Source organism: Microtus pennsylvanicus, chromosome 13, assembly GCF_037038515.1.
Source record: "Microtus pennsylvanicus isolate mMicPen1 chromosome 13, mMicPen1.hap1, whole genome shotgun sequence".
Taxonomy (NCBI): Eukaryota; Metazoa; Chordata; class Mammalia; order Rodentia; family Cricetidae; genus Microtus; species Microtus pennsylvanicus.
The window spans coordinates 73,806,178-73,833,423 of NC_134591.1; the positions used below are offsets into that span (position 1 = coordinate 73,806,178).

Here is a 27,246-nt window from a genome sequence, read left to right on the forward strand (position 1 = left end):
GCTTTGATCTATGGTTACTGCCCTCATCCCATGCTTTCTAGGCCTCAGGGAAGGTTTGATTGAGTCAAAATGATGACTGTCACCGGACTTCTTTATGGTTTTGTGTTAATCACCAAGCCTGGATAAAATCACATATTGATTGACCTTCAATGAGATCTACTTTAACCTGGGAACTCCATTAAAAGAATAATTCAAGAGGCCAGCTCTGCTCCAACTCATTGTTAACCTGTCTGCCCAGGAATTAATGATGCATACCCTTCCAGGAGACTCGTAATTCCTAATGAGTTTAAATATTTATCTGAACCCCCTGGAACCCGCTGCGTCCTTCCTCTGCAGCCCGCATTTCATTCTGCCTCCCTCCTTCAAGGCCTGAGCTTTTGTTTCTTCTTCCACAGACTCACTTTCGGTGCTGTTCTTCTGAGCACCCCGCTTTGGTAGGTGTGTTGTGGAGACGGTTCCTCGCTCCTTCCCCAGACTGTTTACACCAGTGACTTCAGCAGCGTTAGAAATTCACCAGGCCCTGGTAGCAGTCCATGAACGGTACCAAATGCTCTTTGATTTCGAGTGGGAGAGGGCACACCTTAAAAGGAATTAGCTACTCCAGGCTCGTTTACTCCATAAAGGTCCTAGGAATGAGGTCTGCTTGGGATTTGGGCTTTTCCTGGACACCATGGCTTGGCTCACATGATGACCTTCCCCTCATGCTAGGAAAGCCGCGTGAGAGTCCTGGGCCTTGTCACAGTGTGGGCTGAGTCGGGTGCCAGGTCCGCCAGCCTGTCATCTCTCTGTAGACTTAGAAGGGGGCGTGCACAACACTCGTGTGGACAGTGACTGCCCTGAAGGGAGGGAGGCAGTCCATCCATCACTACGAAAGACAGCTGTTTCAATGGTTCATTGACAATGACCAACATGGGGGAAGGGAGAGAAGCCAGTCAATAAGACAGTCTATGAGAAAAGACAATGAATGCTTCAGGAAAAGGTGTGTATGTGTGTGTGTGTGTGAGAGAGAGATGTGGGGGGCATTCCTTGTTTCAGCTCTGTCCTAGACAAGGCTCTGTTCTCTTTTTCTGTGTTCTCCCGTCAGCCTGCACAGTTATGAAGTGGCAAGGAAAATGCGTTTACGGTTGGGGGTCACCAAACATGAGGAACTGTGTTAAAGGGTCACAACATTGGAAAGGTTGAGAAGCACTATTCTAGAAGATTTCATTTTCTTTCTCATCTTTGTATCCCAGGAATTTAAGCCAATATTTGACAGGAAGTAGATGTGAGATGTGTGCCCAACGTTTATCAGATGTCTGACTGGGTAAGATGCCGAAAACCCACACTATGGAAAGATTAAGATGGAGAGATAGGCAAAAAGATTAGCAGGTAATACAAACTGAACTGAAGGATTTGGTTTTGTTTTAGTCTTAGGGGTGGCAGGATCTACTTCAGCCAAGGCAGGAGTCAGAGGGTGAAAGAGTTATTAAATAGAATAAAGAGGGGACCTTTACATAGATAAGGGGTGTAATCACGTAGAATTTATAAATGGCCAGCACAGGCAATGTGTCAGGTAAGATGTAGCACCTACTCCTAATTGAAGGATGGAGAAAATCTCTTTGGAAGCGTTAGCTAAGTCTGGTTAATCAATATGGGACAGTCACACTCATTGGTGGCCATGGAAGTGTTTCCCCTGTAACCAAGAGACTCCAAGGCTCCCTGGCAATGTCGAGAGTGACCTGAAAGCCTCTCAGGTAATCACCGTTTAAGAAAGTAGGTAGATTATATATATATGACAGAAGACAATGATTACTGAAAATATTTTTGAGGAGAATAAAATAATGTTTGAGCAAATAAGAGAGCCAAACAGCTCTCTAGAAGAAGAAAAGATGGACCCCTCCAATGAACTGATCATCTCCAGTCACGGCCTTTGGGTTCATGTTTTCTCTTGAAATGTGAGCAAATGATGCAAACATCTATTTGAAAGAATCAGTGGGGGAGACCAAGTAAGCAAGAGGGTTGCAGAAGTAGTTCCCAAAATATTGGTCCTGGAGTTATGTGGGAATCAGACAATGGATGGGTTTGTCTGAGGGTGTAAACTTGTTTTAAATCCTTGGTGTCTGCGATCAAATTGCTCTTGAGGAGGAAGGTGGCACTTTGTGTCAGTTGGGAAACAGAGGGAAACAAGGTGGTACCATCAGAGTCAGACCCCAGAACCCATTTCTTTCAATTAGGCCCATCTCCTCACAGCCCACCCAGTGATGGGCTCAACCCATCAATGGACTGGTCCTTTGTTGACGTTAGAATATCCACAGTCCTGTTGCCCCTCAGAACCACCAGCTGGGGAATCAAGGCTTCAACACCTGACCTCTTGGGGAGACAGTTCACAGCCAAACAATTGCACACATAAAACCATCCAGAGACCTAAAAGAGGAAGGGTAAGGGGCCTTCAACGTTTGGTGTCTTTCCAGTCTTGACAATTTGGCAGATAAAGCCCTTGACTTCTATTAATTGTCAACTTGATAGGGGACAGAATTAACCTGGAGTCAAATCTCTGGTCGTGATTATGGGGAAGCTTCTAGATTAGGTTAACTGGGGTGGGAGGAGCCACCCTAACTATGGGAGACACCATTCTCTGGCCTGCTAGACTGTATGAAAGAGAGGGAGCTGAGCTACACATACCCTGATGTGATGGTGCAACACTAAGGAGTAGAGGCAGGAAGATCAGAATCAAGGTAATCCTCTCATCTTCATTTATATAATGAGGCCAGCCTGAGCTACATGATAACCTTCAGAATGGCTATGCTAATGGTATAGAAGTTCATTAAGATATACAGTCTTTGGAGCTGGCTAATTTTGCTGTCTGATGTTTTCATTTGCATGATTTTTTATACTGAGGTTTTATTTTATTATTTATTTGTTTGTTTATTTATTTGTTTGTTTGTTTATTTTTGGTTTTTCAAGACAGGGTTTCTCTGTGGTTTTGGAGCCTGTCCTGGAACTAGCTCTTGTAGACCAGGCTGGTCTTGAACTCACAGAGATCCGCCTGCCTCTGCCTCCCCAGTGCTGGGATTAAAGGCGTGTGCCACCACCGCCCGCCTATACTGAGGTTTTAATGTAAAAAGAATTTTAAGGTAAATTTATTTATCTTTAGATTTGTTTATTATAAATATATACATATATATGTGTGTGACTATTTTGCCTACATGGATGTATGTATAAGCACATATGTGCCTGGTGCCTCTGGAGGTCAGAGAGGGCATCAGATCCTGTAGAATCAGAGTATAGATGGCTGTGAACCACATGTGAGGCTGAGAACCAAACAGCTTCTCTGGAAAAGCAGCCAGTGTTCACAACTACTGAGTGAGACACTCTCTAGCTCTGAAATTTAAAAATTATAAACATTTTATAGTAAAATCCATTCATAAAATTGACACTAAATTTTGACTCATTCAAAAAGAACCAGTCACAAAAGGATAACAAAAAGAACCTCCAATATAGTTGGCTAGCTTCCTCACTACAAACTCCTCCAAACATTCTAAATAAATACACCATGAAAACAAGTTAAAAATGTGTGACTGAGTTGGCTGTGTGGAAGTGAAAAATGTCTTCTTCAGAAGGAAAACCATGAAGAAAATTTAAAAGCATAACTGAAGCAGAAAAGTGTAAATTTTGTCTTTGTATAAAGAGGTCTCAATGAGCAAAAAGAGGGATCTCCATTCTTTCGGACCAGGGAGCGGAGATATAAGCATAACCTTATCAAAGGAGCTCGATTTGGCCACGATCAAAGGGATCAGCAGAACCAACCGTGCTTGTTCCTTCCAGTTGAAGAGACACAGTTCTCTGACCAAAGCCTCTACCCGCTACTCTCTGCATGAATGGGGGAGTATACGGTGTCAGCGTGGCAGTCTGTTCCTCTAGTCACGTTGAGGCATGAAGCTGAAATTGGAAAGGGGATGGGTGGATGGAGGTTTCCCCAGGAGAATGGGTTATGCCGATAACTGAATAAAATGTTTATGAATAGCTTTGACTTAAAAGTGGGGCTTTTGGGTTTTCTATCCGTTTCTCTCCCTCCCCCATTTCCCTGTGTGTGTGTCTGTGTGGGCATATACATGCCTGTATGTGCATTTGCTTGGAGGACATAGGTTGACATCAAGGGTCCTCATTAATCATTTTCCACCTTGCTATCTAAGACAGGGTCTCTCATTGAGCCTAAAGCTAGACTGGCTGGCCAGTGAGTTCAGAACTGCTCATTGAGTCCCACACTCTTTCCATCTCCCCAGTCCTCGGATTCCAGGCATGCAGACTTTTACATGCATGTGGAGAAATGAAAGCTCCCGTGACGAGTGCTTTACAGACACCTCCTGTAGTAGTTTGAATATAACTAACCCCCATAGGGAGTGGCACAATTGGGAGGTGTGGCCTTGTTGAAAGAAGTGTGTCATTGTGGGGGCAGGCTTTGAGGTCTCTTTTGCTCTAGCTTTGTTGACAGAAGTTTCTGTCTCGCCTGGTTCCACAAGGGTTCAGTCCCAAAGAAACACAACAGAGGTCTACATTAACTATAAACTGGCTGGTCTATTAGCTCAGGCTTCTTATTAACTCTTACATCTTAAATTAGCCCATTTCCAGGGAGGAATTCTCATTTTTCTTCCTCTTGTTACGGGTAATGACTGCAGACTGACGCTTTCCTCTTCCCAGAATTCTCCTGTCCTGGTCACCCCGCCTATACTTCCTGCCTGGCTACTGGCCAATCAGTATTTTATTAAAGCAATATAAGTGACAAATCTTTACAGGGTACACTACCATTGTCCCACGGCAAAGCTTCCCTCTGTGTGGCACTCAGACCATTTTCCTGTTGCCTGCAGGATGGAGGTACTCTCAGCTACTTTGCCACATCTGCCTGCATACTACCATGCTCCCTGCTGGGACAAGAATGGATGGAACTTCTGAACCTATAAGTGAGCCCCTCCCCCATTAAATTTTTTTCCTTTATAAGAGTTGCCATGTTCATGGTGCCTCTTCATAACAATACCTCCCCTGCCTGTGTCGTATTCCATTCTTTTAATAGGATCTTGCTATGTATCCATGGCTGTCGTACTCACCATGTAACTCAACCTTGGTCTTTTGGTTAGACAGAAAAACCTTACTGTAGCAGCATCTACTCTTTCCTTTATGATAGTGTCCCAAAGAATCTGGTCAAAGGGGTTAGGAAATAAGGAGCTCAATGGGTGTCGTAGTTAGGGCTTCTATTGCTGTGCAGAGACACCATGACCATGGAAATGCTTCCAAAGGAAAACACTTAATTGGGACTGACTTAGAGGTTCAGAGGTTTAGTCCATTATCATCATGGCAGGACATGGCAGCATGGAGGCAGATATGGTGCTGGAGGAGGAGCCAAGAGTTCTACATCTTGGTCTGCAGGCTGCAGAAGCAACTGTGTATCACACAAGGTATAATCTGAATATAAGAGACCTCAAAGCCTGTCTCCACAGTGACACACTTCCTCCAATAGGGCCGTATCCACTCCAACAAGGCCATTCCCTAAGGGCCAAGCACTCAAGTACATAAGTCTATGGGGGCCATAACAATTCAAATCACCACAGTGGATTAAAGGTGCTTGCCTTGCAAATCTGACGACCTGAGTTTACTCCCCAGAACTAAATGTAAAGATGGAAGGAGGAAACCAACTCCACAGAGTTGTCCTCTGACCCCTACACACGTTTTCTGTAATGAGTGCCCATACATGGAGTCTTCACACACACACATATACACACACTAAATAAGTAAACAAACAAATAAGGAGGTGGTCTAAGCATCTATCATGACTAGAAGAAAATGATTAACTCTCTTGATTGAGCACTGGCATCCTTATGAGCCATAAGAGAAGTCATCATGATGGCTGTTAAGCTCTTAGCTACATCATTTCAGAAACCCCCTAAAAAGGAAAAATAAAAAGTTCTGTTTCTCCTGAACGTGCACACAGTGGGCAGATTTCTTTGTTGAACTTGGCCATAAGCAAAACCACATGGAATGTGAAGAATTGGTTTGAATTAAGTGACAGAACCCATAATTTATAGGGAGCTACCAAGGAATTTAGGCTTGAGGTCAAACAGATGGCCTTCTTAACAGACATATGGTGCCCAATATTTCCCAGTGGTCAGTGTTCTGGAACCAGCCAGGCTAGGCTGTGAAGTTCATTGGGAAAGACAAAGGACAGAACTCTCCCCCCCAATTGGGAGTGACAGTGGTGTGATGTCAACTCTTATTACCCAGTTAGAAATTGATTATCAGAAGGACTTTCTGTCCAGTCTATCTGCCTTGAGCATCTTCTCTGTGCATTATCCTTTATGGATCTTAAATGTGCAGGCTATTAAAGTGGCTGACTGTGCTTATAAAACAACAGGGGGCCAGGAAGGGTGTTCCCGAGATGGCTTTGGTATGAGGCACGTAGAGCCAGGCAGGACCAACAAGAGCTCTAAATTCTCACGTCTTCAGTTTATCATCTGAGGGTCTATCTAGAGTAGGCGCGAGGATTTCAGCCACCAGTGTGCCTGGTGGGAATGTGGGATCCCATCACGCTGAAGATAATTTCAATTGTGATCTTCCTAGTAGGTCTCAGCAGAGACTCCGTGGAATGACAGAGAGCGCTCTCAAGCCTTCATCTACAAATTAGAGTCAAATCTAGTGGAAATGAGGAAGAAGCTTAATTTCTTTAAAGGTATTCTCATTAGTTTTCACACGGATATCTATTTCCTGGGAGATTAAGGTCATGGGGTAAAATGACTGCTAAGTCACGGGTTTATTTAAAGTAAGTGAGACGAGACACTCGGAGAGATTTTAAGACCTGAGTTTTAGCAAAGAGTAGACTGGGACAATCTATGCTTCCCTAAATGTAAAGAAAAAAAGGTTATAAAAGGATCCATGCCTGGTGGTGCATGCCTACAGTCATGCCACTTGGGAGGTAGATACGAGGATCAGAACGTGGAGGGCAGCCTGGGCTACTTAATGAGTTAGCGGCCAGCCTGGAAAACAAGAAACTCTGTCTCGACAAAACCAAACAGAAAAAAAAAGTTTGTACAAGGATTACATCATTTGGGATTAAGAAGACATTCCATTTGGGGAAATGCTTGCTATACAAGCATCAGAACCTGCATTTGAAACTTCACCACGCATGGGTGGAAGTGTGTGTCTATAATACCAACAACACAGGGGAGCAGAGATAAGATCTCATTGGTCAGCCACTCAAGGTGAATTAATGAGATCCAGGCTCAGTGAGAGATCCTACCTCAAAAAATAATACAATGAGAGATTAAGGAACACACTCAGTGTGCTCTGGCTTCTATGTACATACATGCAGGCACTCATTCACACATATATGCACACACAGGTATATATACACCTAGATGAACATTCATATTCCCCCCACATGTATATACCCATACACACACACACACACACACACACACACACAAACACACGAAGGGTCCATTTAACAACTCCAAGTTCTATTTTATGAGTTTTCTTGGCCTTCCTCTCAGTGGATTTGATGTTCTTGTAATTTTCCTCTGTCCTCCCCTGCAGTCAATACTGGTCACCCCTTTTTGATTTGTGATAGTTTGATTGACAGATGACCCCAATTCTTTACCCCTTCCTGGATTTAAGCCTTCTGCTGTACAAGTTTGCATCCTTTGATCCTGGCACAAGGGCCAGGGTTGGGTGTTCCTGCTCCTTTTCCTGACTGCTGCCTTGTGGTGACACACGCCGGCCAGGTTATGACAGCCAAGGTGGAACAGGCAGAAGCTGGATAAGTCATCCCTGCAGCTCTTCTCACACTATTATGTTGGCTATAGAAATGTATCTGGGCTGGTCTGCAGGGTCATGAGCCCCATGGAGCAGGGCTAAATTGTCACAGTGGCCCAGATGAGACCCAGCCCATGATAAAGCCCAGCCAGGATTTTAGAGACAGGGGATGAGCCTTGATGAACTTTAGCCTTGGACCAGCAGAACCAAACAGCCGGCTTTTAGAGCCATGGCCCCATAACATGCTTACTGTATGTCAATGAGTGTTGGTATTATGTGTTACATAGCGCCATGGAGGGGATTATGGTCCCTACAAGAGCTGAGTTACTTTTTTCTCTGCTTTGGGCTCAGGGAAATAACACAATACAGCTTTTTGTTCTCCATTGACAAAATTGTTTTTACAGTGTGGAGCCTGACATTTTGAAATACAAACCATGGAATGTCTCAGTTGAAATAATGAGCGTGGATATCTCAGACGGTTACTTTCCTGTGCAGAGAATCTTGTTCTTAGAACTTGTTTCTCCCAGAGTTTTCCAGAACACACGACATTATTACTGACTATGGCCACCGTATTGTCTAACAGGTCCTTTGGACTTGTCCCTTCTACTTGAAAGGATTTTTGAGCAAATGCTACAAAGCTAAAGGCGCAACAGATCTGATTTTAAAATAGAACAACAGTTGCGAAGCAGCGTGACATTGGTGGAGCGTGATTTCTAATTGGTCTTAGTAATGAAAACCCGGAGTCGGATATTAGGGGGTGAAAGCTGAAAAATCAGAGAAGCAGAGCAGCCAGTCACGAGTTCTTACCTCTACGAAATTCTCAGAACCAAGGGGGCAAGATCCTGGACCTATGAGTCCTCAGACTAAATGGGATATTCTGTCTCTAAAGTCCCCAGGCTGAATGTAATGAGCTCCTATCTCCTCCTGCCTTATGTTCTTCTCTCTACCCAGCCATATCCCTGCCTGCCTCCACCTCCTTAGTGCTGGGATTAAAGGTGTGTGACTCCCAAGTACTGGGATTAAAAGTGTGAGCCACCACCATCTGACTCTGTTTCTCTTTTAGACTAGATCAATGTTGTGTTGTCCAGGATAACCTTCAGCTCACGGAGATACATCTGCCTCTATCTTCCGAGTGCTGGGTTTAAAGGTGTGTGCCTGGCCTCTGTGGCTAACTAGTGGCTTAGCTCTGCACTCTGATCTTCAGGCAAGCTTTATTTGTTAGATCACAAACAAAATATAACCACATATTGACACAAAAAGGAAATAAATTCACACATCAATTATCTAAGAAGGTGAGAATGTGGCAGGGAAGGGTCGCTGTCTATGTGTAAACCAGATGTCCAAATGCAGGGAACTGATAATAGACCACATCTCATGCCATAAGAAGTGAAGTCAAGGTGGACCAAAGGCTTAACAAAATCAGGAGGAAAGCATCCCCCATGTACAGAGGACTTGGCATGTAGGCGTGCTCAGAGGAAAGCTTAGTGGGATTGGTGTGCACTTATCCAGTGAAGCCTCAGGCTAGCTCCATATGCAGACACGAAGCTGTAAACTTCTAGGGCCAAATGAAAGGGAGAGACTCCTTGATATAGGGCCATGCACAGCGTTTTGATAAAATCCATAGGACACAGGCAATGAAACTGGACATGGACAAATGGGGTCGTAGCCAAGGAAGATGTTTTGCAGAACAAAAGAAACAGCCGTCAGAGTGAAGAGAACATCATGGAGGTTAGAACTTTTCCCTTTGCAAACTACACTACCAAACCCCAAGATACATATCACAGAATGGCTGCTACAAACAAGTTGCTTTTTGGTTCTATCCTTGATTGGTTAACATATGATGTCATGAGTGTTCCCTGACGCTATAGGCCTTCATCCATCATTGCATTCATCCATCCATCCATCCATCCATCTATCCATATCTATCTGTCTGTCTATCCATCCATCCATCCATCCACCTACCTGTCCACCCATCCATCCTCCTACTTATCTATTCATCCATCCACTCATCCATCCATCCGTCCGTCCGTCCATCCATTTGTCCATCCACCCATTAATCCATCCACCCATGTATTCTCACATTCATCCTCCCATCCATCCTCACAATATTAAAATATTCATGTTAAATCTTCTTAGCTAGAAAGTGGCCTGGGGTTTGGGTGGCTTTCATTATTGGAAGAGAAATCAAATCTGAGGCCTTGCGTTGAACAACTGAAGTGTAAACTTGAATGGAAACAAAATCAGGAGGAAAGCATCCCCCGTGTACAGAGGGCTTGGCATGTAGGCGTGCTCGGAGGAAAGCTTAGTGGGGTTTGTGTGCACTTATTCAGTGAAGCCTCAGGCTAGCTCCATATTCAGAAACTGTACCCAACTTTAAAGAGGAAACTAAGGGCCAAGGAGGTTATGTACTTGCCCAAGGATCCTTGCCTAGCAGTACACAATATTAATTCAGGTGGCCAGATGCCAGAGTCCATGACCTTGATCATAGGCTGCCATCAGCTCCTACTGACTCAGGGCACGTGGAAACCACTTGCTCGCTGCACTCATAAACAGACTCTAGGCTGGGGAGATGATTCAGTGGGTACAATTCTCGCCACACAAACCGGATGACTTGAGTATAGATCCCTAGGACCCTAGAGCATCCATGGCCCCGGAAGCCCCGTGTGCAGTGCTTGCCCACTGGGAGGTGGATGCAGAGACAGGAGAATCTTGAGGTGCCCTTAGGCCAGCTAGCTTGGTTTATGTAGCAATGAATGAGAGACCCTGTGGCAACACAGTGGAAGGCAAGGACCAACTCTATAGGCTCTCCTCTGACCTCTAATGCGGCATGGCATGCATGTGCCATATTTACACACACACACACACACACACACACACACACGCACAACACAACACAACACAAATGAAGCCCCCTGTTTTGCCTTTCTGCAAGCCACTGGAGTTCCTGCCAGGTACTAAGAAAAATGTTCATTCTTCTTTACCGCAATGACTAAACACAGCTCCGCAAAGACCCTCAATGCCTTCCTGCTAAGGCCTCTCCCAACTCCTTCCTTTACTGGTGATATTAACCCACGGGGGATGCTTTCTGGAACAGTTAAGCTCAGCATGGAGAGCCATTCTCCTATCTGTTTCCCAGAGGGTGTGGGAAGCTAAGTCCCTAATTGGAGGAATTGGAGGAGAAAGAACCACAGAGGTGAGCATAGCCCAGAGGGTGGACTCCAAAGCATCCACCATATCTACCAGAAATCTATTCACAGACTTCCCTAGGCCCTCTGCTTTTATTTGGGTTCTGAGTGCCTGGAAGAAGTACAGCCTGTGTATCTACCCATGGACCAGTTTTTCCTCTGAGCTCTGGTTGCCCTGTTGGCATTGATGTTTTGTCTCTGGCTGGAAGTTAGGGTTGGGGCTGGGAGAGGGAAGGGTGAAACTGTTACTTGGTGAATGGCCTTCATGGGTCTGGTTTCTTCCTGTGTGGTCCCCCACCATTGCTCAGAAAGTCTTCCCTCCCTGAATCACCTACAAGTTCTCTGGCTACCTTTGTGGAGCTTTGAGGAAGCCTGTCACTTTAGAAAGCAACACATTTGGCTGTAAGTGGAGTCTGTGCTTTTGTTTCCTGGTCTCCCAGACCCAAATAGTCAAACAAAAACTATGTTAATTATAACACTATTTGACCAATGGCTTAGGTGTATTCCTAGCTAGCTCTTACATCTTAAATTAACCCATTTCTATTCATCTGTGTATTATCACAAGGCTGTGACTTACTGGTTAGGGTTTTGGCATCTTTCTCCTTTGGCAGCTACATGGCGTCTCCCTGACTCCGCCTTCTTTCCTGCCTCTATCTCTGCTTGGATTTCCCACCTTGCTATATTCTGGCCCTGCCATAGGCCAGAGCAGCTTCTTTATTGACCAATGATAATAAAACATATTCACAGTATACAGAGGGGAATCCCACATCATCTGTCTTAACCCATCTGCCTGGACTTTCCCACATAGAACATGTAATTCTCTCCTGTGTCGTGGGTTTTATGTAAATCTTGAGTAACTGACTTGCAGATCCATGGGGCTCTAACCTGGGATTCTAGAGTTCTAGAACATTCCCCAGAAAGGCAGGAGTCAGGATCCATTCACAGGTATCCCCCAGCCTCCTTTGCTCTGGCCCTCATCTCACCATTTAAGCATATCTCTGGCTTCCCACACTTTCTCTTCTAATTGCCTTGTGTATTCAGTTCCCATTTTTGTATGCTTGCTTGTGCATGTGTATATGTATACATTGGTATGTGTGCAGGTGCATTTGCATGTCTTGGGGACATGGGTATATTTGTGCATGGATGCTAGTGAACAATTTCAGTTGTTGATTCTCAGGAATTGTCTACCTTGTTTATCATGTATGTATGTATGTATGTATGTGTGTGTGTATGTATGCATGTATCTATCTTTCTATCATCTATCTACCTACTTATCTTGTGTGTGTATGTGTATGTATATATGTGTGTATGTATGTATGTATCTATCTATCTATCTACCTATATCTTTCTATCTATCATCTATCCACCTACCTATCTATCTTGTGTGTGTGTGTGTGTGTGTGTGTGTATGTTTATGTAGTATATGTACATGTGCAGGTGTGGAGGTCAAAGGCTGTCTGTCTGGTGTCTGTCTCTATTGCTCTCCACTTAATTTTACTTTGAAAGAGGGTTCTGGCTGAACCTGGAGCTCATTTCCCATTTTTTCATACCGGGTTGGGACCCCCTCCCTTTGATAAGCAATTTAGGACGGCCATCACTGCTCAGTAAATTATTAATTCGCAAATGAAATGTCCCACTGTGAAGCACAGCTGCAGTCTCCCTCTTTACCACCTGAACACCTAGCATCAAAATAGAAGTCCTTGAGATCAAATGTGACATCAGTGCCCACCTCCGAGGTTCAGGAGCTGGAACTTAGAACCTGCCACTTATTCTTCATGGAACTTTCTAGAAAACCAGAACAGTGCCAACCATTTTTTAATCACCCAAAACAACAGCAACCATATCACTAGTAATAATATCTGCCTTAAGAGCCCTTATTTTGGGCCACCAGCTTTTAAAGCCATTCATTTTCTCATTCATCTCCCCTTCTCCATCCCCTGGGAAGCGGGGTTTGTTTCTTCCCATCTCTTTATAGATGCTGAAACTGAGAGAGCTGGAAAGTTGTCTGGCATGCCACAATACATAGAAGTCAGAGGCAGGATTTGAACTTAAGAGGTTGGGTGCCATAACCCACCCCCTCATCATTTAAGGTTGATTAGTTGCTTGTTTACTTACTTCTTGCTCTGTTTTGTTTTGTTTTGTTTTTTAATAAAAGAAAAATTTGGCTGGGGCTGTAGCTCAGTTGGTAGAGTGTTTGCCTACTATGCAAAAGGCCATGGGTTCAATTCCCAGGTCCATATAAACAAGATGTTGTGGTAGAAACCTGTAATCCTGGAGTTCAAAAAATGAAGGCAGGAGGATTAGATGTTTGAGGCAATCCCTGTCTGCATAGAAAGTTTGGGGCTATCCTGGGTTACCTGAGAGCCTGTCTCAAAAAACAAAAACAAAACCCAGTCACACACAAAACCCATGGAAATACAACTGACTAATTGTGCATGCATGAGTATCTAAGACTTCTGTCAATATGAGAGCTTCCTAAAGTTTCCGCTGTCCCTTGCACATCTGAGAAAACTCTGAATGTGGTCTTTCCCCATCATTTCTCGGGGACACTCTATTGCCACTGTGCATTCCAATGCTTCTCTCTCGTTAGTATGTTCAGAACTTGAGGGCACAGATGGCCCCCACGAGGGCGTGGCGGGTTCATTAAACACGGTGTTGTTGGCGGCATAACAGTACCATGCTGCCCTTACCTGTAGCTGGCTTTTCTGTCACACTGGGAATCTGTAGGTCTTGTCTCATGGTAGCTACATCCACAGGAGAAGCGTAGCTGCCCTGCTCTGTCACACAGGTAGGATGGCTGGCTGCATCATCCATAGAGGCCCGCACAGCCCTGCCCCTGCCCTCCTGTGACTCCTCCGCCCCACCACACAGATGCCTAGGGCATGTCAATCATTCGAATCTCCGTTTGTCTGTGTTGGAAGAGGTGACTCAGCTCTTGAGCTGTTGGCAGTTCAACAAATTGAATTGCTCTCACCGTCTTGGAGGGCACTTGGAAAAATGCTCTTGTGCCCTTCTGATAGAAGAGTTGTTTATTTTTATATGTACCGGTGTTATTTTGATATGTATGAGTGTTTTGCCTACATGTATGTATGTGTACTACACGAATGCTTGGTGTCCTCAGAGTTCTGAAGAAGGTGTCAGAGCTTCTGGAATAGGAGTTAAAGGTGGCTATGTGCAGCCAAATAGGTCCGCGAAGGTACTTGCCTTGAAACCACAAGTGCATCAGGGTAGCAGTTCAAGTCCCAAGTTGGAGTCATTTGATAAGGGAGGGAGGGAGAGAGGGAGAGAGAGAGGGAGAGAGAGAGGGAGAGGGAGAGAGAGAAAGAGAGAGAGAGAGAGAGAGAGAGAGAGAGAGAGAGAGAGAGAGAGAGAGAGAGAGAGAGAATGGAGAGGGAAACAGCACTGCAAGGGATAGATAATCTTAAGCATTTCTAGGCTGGTGACATTTTCACTGAGACATGAATAATGGAAAGGAGATGAGAGTGCCAGTCACGTTTATTCAAAAAGAGCATCCCAGACAGAAGGGAAACAGGTACGAAAGTCCTGAGGCAGGGGCATGCTTGGTATTGTTGGGGGTTAAGAATAAAACCACTGTGGCTAGAGAAGTGAACAAGGTGAAGGAAGTGGGCAAGGAACCCGATACCACAGGGTGAGGCAAAGCTTCTGGAACCTTCTTTGATGACTGTATCATCTTTTCTGTTCACAAGGCAGGGACTTAACCAAGACTTAGATTTGGAAGGAAAGATAGGATGGGATCTAAGAGTCAGGCATGTTCTTCAGGAGCTTTTAAACCAACCGAATATACAATATCCTCATTGATATATTAATATGGCTACAATTTATAGGAAATCATTATCAGTAATTATTACTGTATCGAGAAAAGTAATTGCTAGCACAATTTTGGGAAGCACTTGGCTCCACATAGTGCCTTCCCTATTGTCTGTCTTCTGATAAAAATTCCACAATGCCACAGAGAGGTGGGGAAGCCAAACTTAATCTAACAAAGGTCGCCCTCACGTCCGTCCCTCCTGCTCTGTGACACACCATTACTGAATCATCTATTGTTGTCCAAAGAACAAAGACGAACCTCGACAATCAGGGGAATGATAAGGCTCATTTGAAAAGTGGGGAGGAAATTGTGAAAGTGTTGGAGGCCAAGGGCAGAGTCCTGCCCGAAGATCAATAGCTGCCCACAATGAGGAGGGAGGGGAAGGAATAAGCATGGTGAATGATTCTGAGGGATGGTGTCCTGCCAGGCAGCCAGTGTGGCGGCCCGGTGAAGAGCTCCCCACTGAAATCAGATATGAGCATACACCTCTGGTCTCTGCATCACATGACCTGTGAACACCTCAGCTGACCCTCTGCAGGATCGCAGGGGCCGGTTTGTCTGCAGGGTTTCCAGGAGCATTGGAAGAGAGCAGGAAATGCCCCAATGAGGACCACACAGCGCCAGCCTTGTCTCCATCCTCCTCTTTCTTTGATCAAGTTGAGCAAAACCACCGAAGGCAGAGCGGCGCACCTAGGAGCCTATTAAAGCTTTCCTCCCTCAGATGGAGAAGATGGAAATTAGGAAATCCTTCCCCCCAAATTATTTAGTGTAACAAAGACACCCATTGGGCTCTTCTTTGCCTCACACCATTGCCAGCGAAATGAGTGCCTTCCAACTTAGGTTTAAGCTCAGTTTAATTATTCATGAATACTCAGAGGAATGTTCCCCATATTAAAAACCCATCACAAGGAATTCATGATTATGACTGGAGGATGGAGGTACTGGATAGCACGGATCACTCTACAAGCTGTATTGTCTCCTCTGTCCATCAACAGGCACCTCCAGACTTTCAGTAGAAATGTTTTGGTTTTGTTGGGTGTAGGCGCAGAGTTGGAATCTGAATGGTTGGAGCTGAGCCGTGGGGAGAGTGATGGCTGGACTACGCAAGTTATGAAGTGTCAGGTGGGATGCAGGACATAAATAGTGATAATGGGGTTCTGAGCACTGGGAAGGTGCCTCGGAAGACAACGTCTCTCTGTTTGTCACACTGTTAAGAGAATAAATGGCTTACAGTCCAGTTCTCAGTTGAAGACAGTGAAGCCTCTAAGGGTTAACTGTTCTTTAAGGGTTTTTCTGTCAAGAAGGGTATAGGCTAAAAAAAAAAAAATCCCAAAGGAGGTCTACCCACCAAATGTCTGTATTCTCATTAACAATCCATCACTCGCAATGCATGTATAACCTATGTTTTTATCTTTGTTTATACAGATCCAATATCTTTCTACTTACTAAATACCCATCATTTACAATCCATCTAATATCCATCCACCATCCATCCAATAGCCTCACACTCACTAAACACCCACCATTTACAGCCATCAGTAATCTATCCCGCCATGCATCCATGCATCCATCTATCCATTCACACGTCCATCTAATAGCTATCTATGACCTCTCCCCGGATGAATCTATTTGTCTTCTCCTGTGTCTCCCAACACCTTCTTCCACATCTCCAGTTAACCAGTGAAGCAATATGTAATGCTTCTATCCCACCCTCATCCCTTTTCTCTTCATTGTCAGTGCTGAAACCCAGACCAATGCATCATCTTCTGGATGCCTGTGATGGCTTCCTATCTAGCCTATCCTTTCCTCTGTTATTGTACAGTTTATTTTTATTACAGCTACAGAGACCATCTTCTCATGATGTCCCATGACTCCTATGATTGTAGCCTTTGGTGTGCAGACACCTTTATAGTACTGCTTCCACATAGGCCAGCCCAGACCAGTGCCCTCAGAATTGTTCCTTTCTCTTCCACCTTCAGACGTAGGCTGAATACCACTTCCTCAGTTGCTGCCAGAGGGTGTAGCCGTGGCACTGGTTTTGCCTAAAGAGGTTATGGAGAGCTGGTCAGGCCTTGTGCTGCTTGAGCTCCTTTCTCCCATGGCAGTGGACTGGAAGCCTCACCTAGATCTGGTGCCATCACAAGACGGTAGGGACTCAGCTCCTCAGGGTTCCAGAATTAGTATGGTGAGCTGGGACTCCTCTACCCTGCACTAGGACAGGAGTAGAAGAAACAATGAAGTCTTTTTTGTTTGAAGCATTCTGGGAGTTGTTTGTTACTGTGGTGTAACTGACTGATACACTCTGATGTATCTGAAATTTTGGTTTCTTGCTGCTGTCCGTTTGTTGAAAGTTACTTCTGTTTGTGTGTCAGAAGGTGGCGAGCATTTCAGGATGCGACTAGATGAGGAGGAGGAAGCTCCTGAGAATGGGATTGACGGATTGATGGAGGCCAGGGGTGGAGTCACAGCTCAGCTGGTAATGAGCTTGCTGCGCAAACATGAGACTCTGAGCCGGAACCTCAGAAGCCTCATTAAGAGCTCAAGCATTAGGGCCGTGACTTGGTCTGTAACCCTGACGCAGGAGGAGAGGATAGGTCTGTATGGAGTTGGCTCCACCCCTCAGCACCTGAAGCACCCAGGGGAGAGGGCCTACTCCTCACTTGGGCAGAACAATAGAGTTGATTCTGTGGCATGGGCAGAGGTTATGAGGACGGGATTGCCAGTCACATCCCTCTTGTCTGCCATGTGGTAGTGTGGATAAGGGAAAGATTCCCTCCTCCCCTTGCCCCTTAATACCTGCAGCAGGTGGGGGACCTGACCCAGCCCCGCACTGGCTGCAGCACTCAGCAGAAAGGGGCCCTCTGCCTCGCCTGGGCAGGACAGTAGAGTGTAGTAATATGGGAGCTGCGGCAGGGCTGTGTCCCCAAATCCCCAGCCGCCTGGCTCGGCTAGCTTATGCCCCAAATAATTACACGGACACTGTATTCTTTTAAACACTGCTCTGGCCCATTTCTAATCATCTGTGTAGCGCCCCTAGGTGCGCTTACCGGGAAGATTCTAGCCTAAGTCCATCCTGGGTTGGAGCTTCATAGCGTGTGTCTTCCCTGGAGCGGGCAGCATGGCGTCTCTCTGAAGTCGTCTGCTCCGGAGAGGAGAGCTGTGGAGTCTGCCCTCACTTCCTCTTCCTCCCAGCGTTCTGTTCTGTTTACTCCTCCCACCTAAGGGTGGGCCTATCAAATGGGCCTAGCAGTTTCTTTATTGCTTAACCAAATGAAATCAACAGATTGATATGACACTCCCACATCACTTCCCCTTTTTCTGTTTAAACAAAAAAGAAAGGCTTTAACCTTAACATAGCAAAATTACATATAACAAAACAGTTATCAAGTAAAAATTACATCAGAAACATTTATACATGTAACAAAATTGACCGTAAATCTCTATCAATAAAGCAAAATCTATACTAATGCAAATTATTCATACCTATATCATTTCCCCCTTTAAATGTAAAAGAACTTATAAACCATATTTGGGAACATGGGCGCAGTTTTTTCTCTCCAAACTGCTTCCTGCTGAATGGGGGCGTCGTTAATGATCTTAGGGTGTAACCTGTTTGCCAGTTTCATCTCAGTTGGCAGTTGAGCAAAGCAATTTTCTGAAGATGTTCACAGCAACCCTTCAGGAGGACGTGGTCCATCATACCAAATCGGAATTGAAGAAATGAACAGGGTCTCATCCTCTGTGAAAACAAAAGAAGACTCTCTCCAAAGCATCATATCCTTAGACCCAAATTCTGAAGTCATACCCTCATGATATCCGTTCTGGTTCCACTTGGCAGCCCATATAATGAAATGTCTCTCTGTACTTAGCTCCTTCACAGTCAAAAATTTTAAAGAAAACACAATAATACAAAGAATCCAGACTCTCTGTGAATTTTTCATCTTTACGCGGCTTATCGTGTAGACAGGGTGCAGGTGAGCCAGGCTTGACGGCATATGAGGAGCATAGTTGGTACTGCCTCCCTCTTCTTTGGTGTGGTAGTGGGGATGAAGGAAAGATGCCTCCCTAATAGCTCCCACCTCCTCCAGCTGGAGAGGGAGCTGACCGCTTTACCAGATGCAACACTCAGGAAAGCGGACCCTGCACGTCCTCTGAGCTGCCCAGTGGAACTGACCCTGCAACCCTGAGAACATAAGCATGAAAGACCTAGCCCCACCCCTCATCTGCCACATGATCGCATGGGCAGGGAAGAGATGCCCCCCACCCATATCAACATCAGAGGCGGATGGAAGAGCTGGCCCTGAGGTCACAAGAGCTGGAGAGCTATTCCTGGTCCCTACCAGCTGCAACACTTGGGAAAGCAGGCCCTGCACCTTGCATGGGCAGGTAAAAACCCAACCCCGTTGGCGGAAGTGAGCCAGCCCCAAAGTTGTGAGCATGGGAGATCTGTCCCCCACTACTGGCCAGCAGTATGGACTGGGGAGAGATGCACCCCCCTTCCTCCTTGTCCCTCACTGCCTGTGATAGACAAGGGAGCTGACCCTCCCCTTACCAACTGCAGCAGTCAGGAAAGCGGGCCCTGTTCCTCATGTGGGCAGTGTGGTGGAGCTGATCCTGTTGGCAGAGGCACAGCTGAGGTAATCCTGAGGGGGTGTAGGTGGCATAGCTCCGCATCCCCCTCATCTGCCATGTGGTGCTGAGGGCAAGAGATGGGTGCCCCCCATGGTGGGTGAGAAAGCTGACCCTCCCCTGTGCCAGCTGCAGAACTCAGGAAAGTGAACCTGGCACTTCATCTGGGCAGCACAGTAGAGTGCTGTGGTGTGGGTGAACCAGCCCTGGTGCTGTAAACATGGGAAACAACTCCCCATTACTCATCTCTCATGTGGTAGCAACAGCGGGGAAGCCATCCCCCCACCTTCCCACCCCCACCTATGGATGCCTGAGGCAGTTAGAAGAGCTGGCCCTGCGGTGATAAGAGCTGGAGAGCTGGCCCTGCCCCTTATCAGCTGCAGCACTGGGGAAAGTGGCCCCTACACCTGTCTGAACATCTATGGAGAGCCGAATGCTGGCTCCCCTCCTAGCTGCCTACCTGCTTTAGAAGGAATTCCAGGCTGGAGTCCAAGGCAAAACGGGACTGAAAGTTTTCTAAGTGTGGTTCATTATAAACAAGTCAGAAGACATCTTGAGGTCAGGGGCCAATCATCTCTATGCCTAAAGGGTCCCTAGCATATATGTGAATGACACAGGGGGCTGGGCACCTAGACTGACCTCTGAACACAGGCCAGTACCATCCCTGTTTTGCTCAAGGCTATTCCACAGCTCTTCTGAGTTACCCAGAACAAAGCCAAGATCTGTACCATGATCTTGGGGGTGTCACAGCTCTTATCCTTCTAGGGAAGCTGCACGGGAGGATACTACTTTATAGACAAGTGTGCAGGGGGCATAGCTTTCTACTCTCTATCCAAAACTGCATTAATCTCTCTGCCATCTTTTCATATAAAGTTTGGCCTATAATTGTTTTCTTTGCTGTGTCTTCATTTGGTTTGGATATCAGGGTAACCCTGGCTTTGGATAAAGAGACTGGTATTGTGTCTTGCCGTTCTAATTTATGGACTAGTTTGAGAAGCACTGGCATTAGTTTGTTTTGTTTTTTTGTTTTTGTGGCAATCTTGTTGAATTCAGCAGTGAACTTATGTGGACTGGATGTTTCGTAGTTGGAGAACTCTTTTTTGTAACTAAAACTTAAACCTCATTGGGTGCAACTGAAAATAACAATATTACGCGAATTAAGTCAGTCTCAGAAAGACAAACCATCACAATTTCTCTCATTTGTGGGTCGAAGATACTACATAGGTAATAACACCATCTCTGTATAAATGATAAGAAAGTAGGATCAAAAGTATCTAGGGGAACAAAGAGACCGGAGGAAAAGAGAAAAGGGAGGGGAGCTGAGGATGTGGAGGGAACTATACTTAAAGTCCATTGCACACTGGCATGGGAATTAATCTATGGAATCCCCATTTAATGAGATAAACAATTTTAAAAGTCTAAATCACTTAAACATTATAATTATAGAACTAAATCTCAAAGTAAGAATTGTAGACAGATGTATTGGTTAGCGACTGCCGCTTAACAAATTATCCTAAATCTTAGTGGGGTGCAATAATAAACAATTCTTATCGTAGAGTCTGTGTGGGTCAGGAGTGAGGGAGTGGCTTAGAGGGGGTAGTTCTGACTCTCTTGGGAGGTGCCAATCACAATGGTACCCAGGCTTACAGTCGTCTAAGGACTAGACTAGGTTTTCAAGAGCCACTTCCGCTCGACAGCACTGGTAAACCTCTTTAGGTCTTCCCCAACCATTTTCTTTTTGCTGTCCCCAAATGCTAACTACCCGAGAGGAGACGAAGGCAACAACCTCTCCAGGGGAGACCCTTTGGGTCTCTCCTATCTAGTTGTCTTCCCATTTTGCCTGTGTCTGTATTCCCTGCATCTCACAACATGACTTTTGAGCTGGGATATCAGTCTAGACTCGGCATTCATTCTTATTCTTATCTGTTGTACCTTGCTGGACATTTCTCAAATACACTGTCTATGAATTATGTACGTGTGCGGCCTTAAATGCATTCCTCCGAAACAGTCAATAACAATGGCTTTGCCACTCAACAGTATCCTCCCAGACTCACTTATCCACTCCAAGTAACGTTCACCCTATCAATGTGACACCATCCATTTCCTTCCCAATTGTGACATGATTGCCAGGTGTTTTCACCAAGAAAGTCATTATTCAAAGCCCCAAACCAACACAGAAAGCTAAGATAAGGAAGGGCTAACCCAGCATGAGCGGAGAAAACATTCACTTAATCCTGACTCTTCTGCCCAAGTCTCCCAGGAAGATTTGTAGCATAAAGTGCAGAGATTTGTCTGACTTTGCACCGTCAAATGCTAACGAGTGTGGCCTCTTTGCTAGGAACGTCTGCACAGTCAGGTGATGCTCCCCGGAAGACGCAGCCACCACCGTCTACCTTTCTGTTCACAACTCCTCAATCCATGACCACCACCCTGAGACCTGGAATTTTTTCTCTCTCATAACTTGGTAATGCTGCTGACAGTGGCACATCGAGCCTCTGGCAAGCTGGGCTATTTGCTGTTGCCATCTCCACTGATAAATTGCCCAATTTTCTTAGCAAATTTAGCAACAATAACAGTTTTCTGCTAGCAAAATAACCTTTCATTTTATCTTAAAAAAAATGAGATGGAATAGAAACGGATGGTAGAGGTTTTAGGTCTCCTTCAAAAAGAAAACCAAGTTCCTAATTTTCGGTTTTCACCGAAAACTGTGGGTGGGGAGCTGGTTTTTCGTGCCCGGTAAATAAAACGACTGTTTTACATTCAGCCTATTGCTGCCCTTGGATTTCTGCCTCCATCCTTCTTATAGAAAAAGAACTTTTGAACACTTTATAGTTGCATAGGGGGAATGCATTGGATTAGTTTTCTTTAGACATTTTTTTTTATAGAAAAAAAAACCCACCAAGGTCTCATGTCACCTAGACTCATCTGTGACTTGCCATCTAGTTGAAGATGACCCTGAACTTTTGATCCTCCTGCCTCCACCTTCTAAGTTCTGGGACTACAGGCCTACACCACCACGGCCAGCTTTCTTCAGAAGTTCATTTTTAGTTCCGTATTTATCCCCCTGCAATGGGATAGCTGTACCTCACTTTTTGTGAGCCCGAGTTTATGGATTATAGTACTCAGTGGAACATATTATAAGAGTTTCTACTTAATCCATCAGAAACCAGGAGGCCTATTTTTAACCGAAGTCCCGGATGAAGGAAACGATCTGATTTCAATGTTGGTTATCAGCCTCTGCCAACCGGGGAGGAAAATGGATAAAAGGAGACAGGGAAGGCAGCTCGGACAACCCTAGCATCCATCCCCACCCAGCCCTGTTGTCAAGAGGAAGCCCAAGACTGAGACTCCACTGAGACAAGAATCATGAGCCATCGCCACTCACAGGCCACATTCCCAAACTGCTGCTGCCTCCCCACAGGGATGCCTGGGCTGACAAAGACTGGAGCCTACGAGTTCGCCAAACCACCAACTGTCAGCCTCTGAGGGCAAAATCACTTCCCAAGACGGGGAACGCCAGGAAGCCCCAGCTTTGTACCCCGCTGGCACGCGCTCTTCCGCCTTCCCTGTTTAGCTTTGATCCCAATGGTCAGAAGCGCAGCTCTGCAGTGAAGCCAGATTCCTTCCTGACAGGGTCTGTGGTTTCCTCCAGGGCTCAGTTAGACAAGGACGTGTAGGCAGGTATGAAGCACTCTTTGCAGTAGGCTGCAGGCAGATGCAGGACAGGGAAAGAGCCAGGCTCTGGGACAGCGGTGGCCTCCCAGGGAATTTAGCCTGCTTTTTGATTGAGTCAGGGCAGGTCCTCTCCATACTGTGTCCTACATGGTGGGCATTTGCTTGCTGTCTTTGGCTTACAGACCCCTGGAATTCACTCTAAGAACATTCCTTAATCTCAGGTCACAGTGGCAAGAAGCCATGACAAGTCCCACATATTTCTCTCCCATGTCTAGGCCTGAATATGTGATCCATGCTTCCTGACTTGGTATACAACTTGGGTTCAGAGTGACCTACACTAGCCAATGAGACTCAAACCAGGAAGTTTGCTTGCTATACACAGGAAAAAAAAAGCACAGAAGACTTGAGTTGTGGAATCTTTGTTTATGCTATAGAGATATATCTCTGACTAAGTCGCCTTATGGTTGGTTTAGTAAAAAGCTAAATGGCCAACAGCTTGGCATGAGAGAAGAGGCAGGACTTCTGGGGAAAGAAAGAGCTCTGGGAAGAAGAGTGGCAGAGATGTCAGGAGATGGGAAAGAAGTCAGAGATATGGTAGAGAAGAGAATAACCAAGCCATGTGACAGAATGCAAATTTATAGAAACAAATTTATTTAAGTCGTAAAAGTTAATTGGGAAAAAGCTTAGGCTAAGGTCAAGCTTTCATAATTAATAAGTTTCCATGTCGTGACTTGTGGGTTGGCGATCCAAAGACAATCTGATGAGAAAACTTGCTACAGACTTGTTTTCTATTAGCATGCCAAGCCTAAAGCTTTTGGGAGCCAGTGGGAGAGGCAGAGTCACCTGAGAGAGGCACCAGTCTGGAGGAATGCTTAGGTGTGTGAGAATCCCAATAACATCGCCTTAACTCTTGAATCTACCTGAAGCTAACGTAGACTTGATCTATTTCATTATTATTATTATTACTATTTTGGTTTTCAGATGCATGCACCAAGTCTTTCTTTTTCTATCTTTTATTTTCAATCTATTGGCATCTTTGAATCTAAAGTATATCACGTGGGCTCTATACAGCTTCAACTTCATGGGATCCAGCATCACCAGAGATAAGCCTCTGGGGCTGTCTGTGAGGAAGTTTCTAGAGTGGGCTAATTGAGGAGGAAAGACCCACCCTAAAAGCACTGTCCTAGGGGCTGCTGGGCTCTGAGACAGACTGAATAGGAGAGAGGGAACCGAGCACCAGCATATATCTCTCTCTGCCTTCTGCCCGTGGATGCTGTGTGACCGGCTGCCCCAGGCTCAGGCCGCCAGGCCTTCCTCACCATGATGGACTTCTCCAGACTGTGAGCTGAGAGCAACCCTTCCTCCCCCGAGTTGATTTTGTCAGGAATTGGTTCTCAGCTGATAGAAAACAGGACTAATGGAGAGCAAAACACAAAACCATTCACGCAAGCCTTGTCAAGTTCTGACCTTCAGCGCTCGAGGAAATGAAACAGTGGTGTTTGAAGCCACCATGGGTTGGGCACACTTTGTCATGCTACAGGGGACCATACAGTAGTGTGATATGTACTGTTTGTCCTCACAGGAAGAAGGGACTTCTGGAGATATGCACATTCCGGGAGTTACACTCAAGTGCTAATGGCAAACACGGATGAATAGTTTCGGGAGGAGAAGATTGCCACTAACCAGAGGGCACATATAACATCTGGAGAGGAAAACCAGTTACTGTCCAGAGGGAATACATGTTGAACATTGCCAGACATTTTTAGAGCAATTAGATTTATTTAATGGAAAAAAAAAAACAAAGACAAAGAAACAAAACAACAACTTTAATTTTTTTTGTGTGTGCAATGTTGGGGAGGAAAAACTTTAATTTTTAGCTGCTGGGAACTAATTAATAAAAATTATAACACTAACTTTTTAGCCAAGTAATACATCTTTGCTATCAGCTTGTGGTGTTTAATCCAGCTCAGCCTCAGGGCCCAAAGCAATACTGGGTAGGAGATGTGTCTTACTCTGGGTTCCACCAACCAGTAACGTCATAACATAACCTGAGGCTCAGGGTCACACGTCTAGGTCCAGAGTGCTTTTTCTTTTAAGATCTATTTACTTTATTTTATGTGTATGAGTGTTTTGTGTGTGTGTGTTTTGTGTGTGTGTGTGTGTGTGTGTGTGCGCGCGCGCGCGCGCGCGCGCGCCCAGTACCCACAGAGGCCAGAAGAGGGAGCCAGATTACCTGGACCTGGAGGCAACAAGACATAATGATCCACCATGTGAGTACTGGAACCTAAAGCCAGTCCTGCAAGAGCATCAAGTGCTCTGAACTACCCAGCCACTTCAAGGCCCTCCAGAACTCTGGACTTTGGCCCTTACTGCTCCTTAAGATAAAAATTTCCAGAAAGTTCTGCTATGAGTTGTTTTTTTTCCCCCAAAATATACATGTATATGTGTATGCATGTATATTTGTGTGTTGTGCATGTGTATAAGTATGTGTTTATATGCACATATATGTGAAGCTGGAAAACAACCTAAATATTCTCAGAAACATTTTTACTTTCTTTGAGACAGGGCCTTCCATTGACTGGTGTGATGGTTCGAAAGAAATAGCCCCCAAAGGGAGTAGTGTCCCCGCAGCCCCCCGCAGCCCCCTCTTAAGATTGCTTAGGTTTACCTGACAGAAAGCAGGAGAATGACGGACCCCACCTAAGGGTGTCAGCAAGATCTTAGGATGAACTTTCCAGAGTAAGTCACAGCTCCCAGTCTGGGAAGGTCTGGGTCACTATGCCACAGAGAGGGGGAATCTCTGGCCCCACCAGGGCCACATGGAGAGCAGTGAGATTTGCTATTAAAATCAGGCTGTGCCATGCATTTTCATGGTAAGTTGTACAAGCTGATTGCTGCTTTATCAATGTTTCTGGTCCACTCAGTGGTTAGCCAGTCTTCCTCCTAGTCAGATCTCCTTTCTTGTCAACATAGAACCTCATCCTCAAGATCAGCATCCATGATTGTTACTATGTTATTGGAGAGCGGCAACTGCCGTGTCTAAGAGTTATAATGTTTCAGTATGTCAACACAACACAAAAAGGAACATTAATAAGTGTTGTTGCTCACACAACAGTTTAGCAAAGACAGCTTTTTTCAAATAGTGTCTCTGATGATAGCTTAGTGAAGTGGGAATGTTGTTGGTCACATCTTTGGTGCCGCCTTGGACTATTTCACTTCTAGCCTCAGGCGCCAGGGCATACCCAGATAACAGGGCTCAAACAGTGAGGGGGTCCATTGCTTGCTAAGGGGTGGAATATATCCCATTGGCCCGAACCTAGTCATGGTGGTCCCATCCCACTGAAAGGAGGGTCCTTACCCCCAACTGTTTCCTGGGGCTGGATCTACAGAAAGACCTCCTTGGCTGAGCTGTGCTGTGTGTAAGCCCTTGACTCTGCAGGATAAGATGGCCCATGATTTTCAGGCTTCCTTGGTGGGTCAGAGAGGACAACATCCTGCTGGGTCTCCCACAGGGACAGGCAGTCAGAGGTCTGTGGCTGGCGTTTGCTTTCTTATTGAGTTTAGGAGCAATAGCAATTAATTATGGAACATGGTTTGCAAACTGTTGTAATATATGTCAAGGGCTAGAAGGATGGCTCAGGCAGTAGCATTCAGGGCTCACTGTGAAAATATGAGGACCCGAGTTCAATCCCCAGAACTCGTTGAGGAAACCCAGGAGCAGTGGAGTGTGGGTATTATGTTAGTACTGTGAGGCAGAGACAGGAGGATTCCTGGACCCCCTGGCCAGCCAGTCTAGATGAATCAGCAATTTCCAGGTACGAGTAAGGGACATGGTCACAAAGCAACAAGAATCAGAGGGGAGAGCAACTGAGGAAGACCCTTGAAGCTGACCTCTGGCCTTCACATGCATGCCCATACATGCATGTACATACACACATGCACCAGCAAACACATAATATGTGCATGTGCACACACATACACATGCACACACACACACACACACACACACACACACACACACACACACTGTATCAAAAGCTTAAGAGAGTGCAACCAAGGAGGAAATGGAGGTTGCAGATTCTGAGGGCTTTTGCTAATCACAGTCACAAACATTTATTGAGTGTTTGCCGTGTGCCAGGGTGTTTGCTC

At 45.5% G+C, this 27,246-nt stretch overlaps 1 protein-coding gene and 1 non-coding gene across 3 annotated transcripts in view; one reads left to right on the forward strand and one right to left on the reverse strand.

The window, feature by feature from the left end:
* The window catches only part of Kazn (kazrin, periplakin interacting protein), a 908,996-nt gene that overhangs the window by 462,099 nt on the left and 419,651 nt on the right, over window positions 1–27,246 (reverse strand). The window lies entirely within an intron of this gene.
* On the forward strand, window positions 13,135–13,209 carry Trnas-acu (transfer RNA serine (anticodon ACU)). Its single transcript has one exon. It is a non-coding gene; the product is annotated as a tRNA-Ser (tRNA).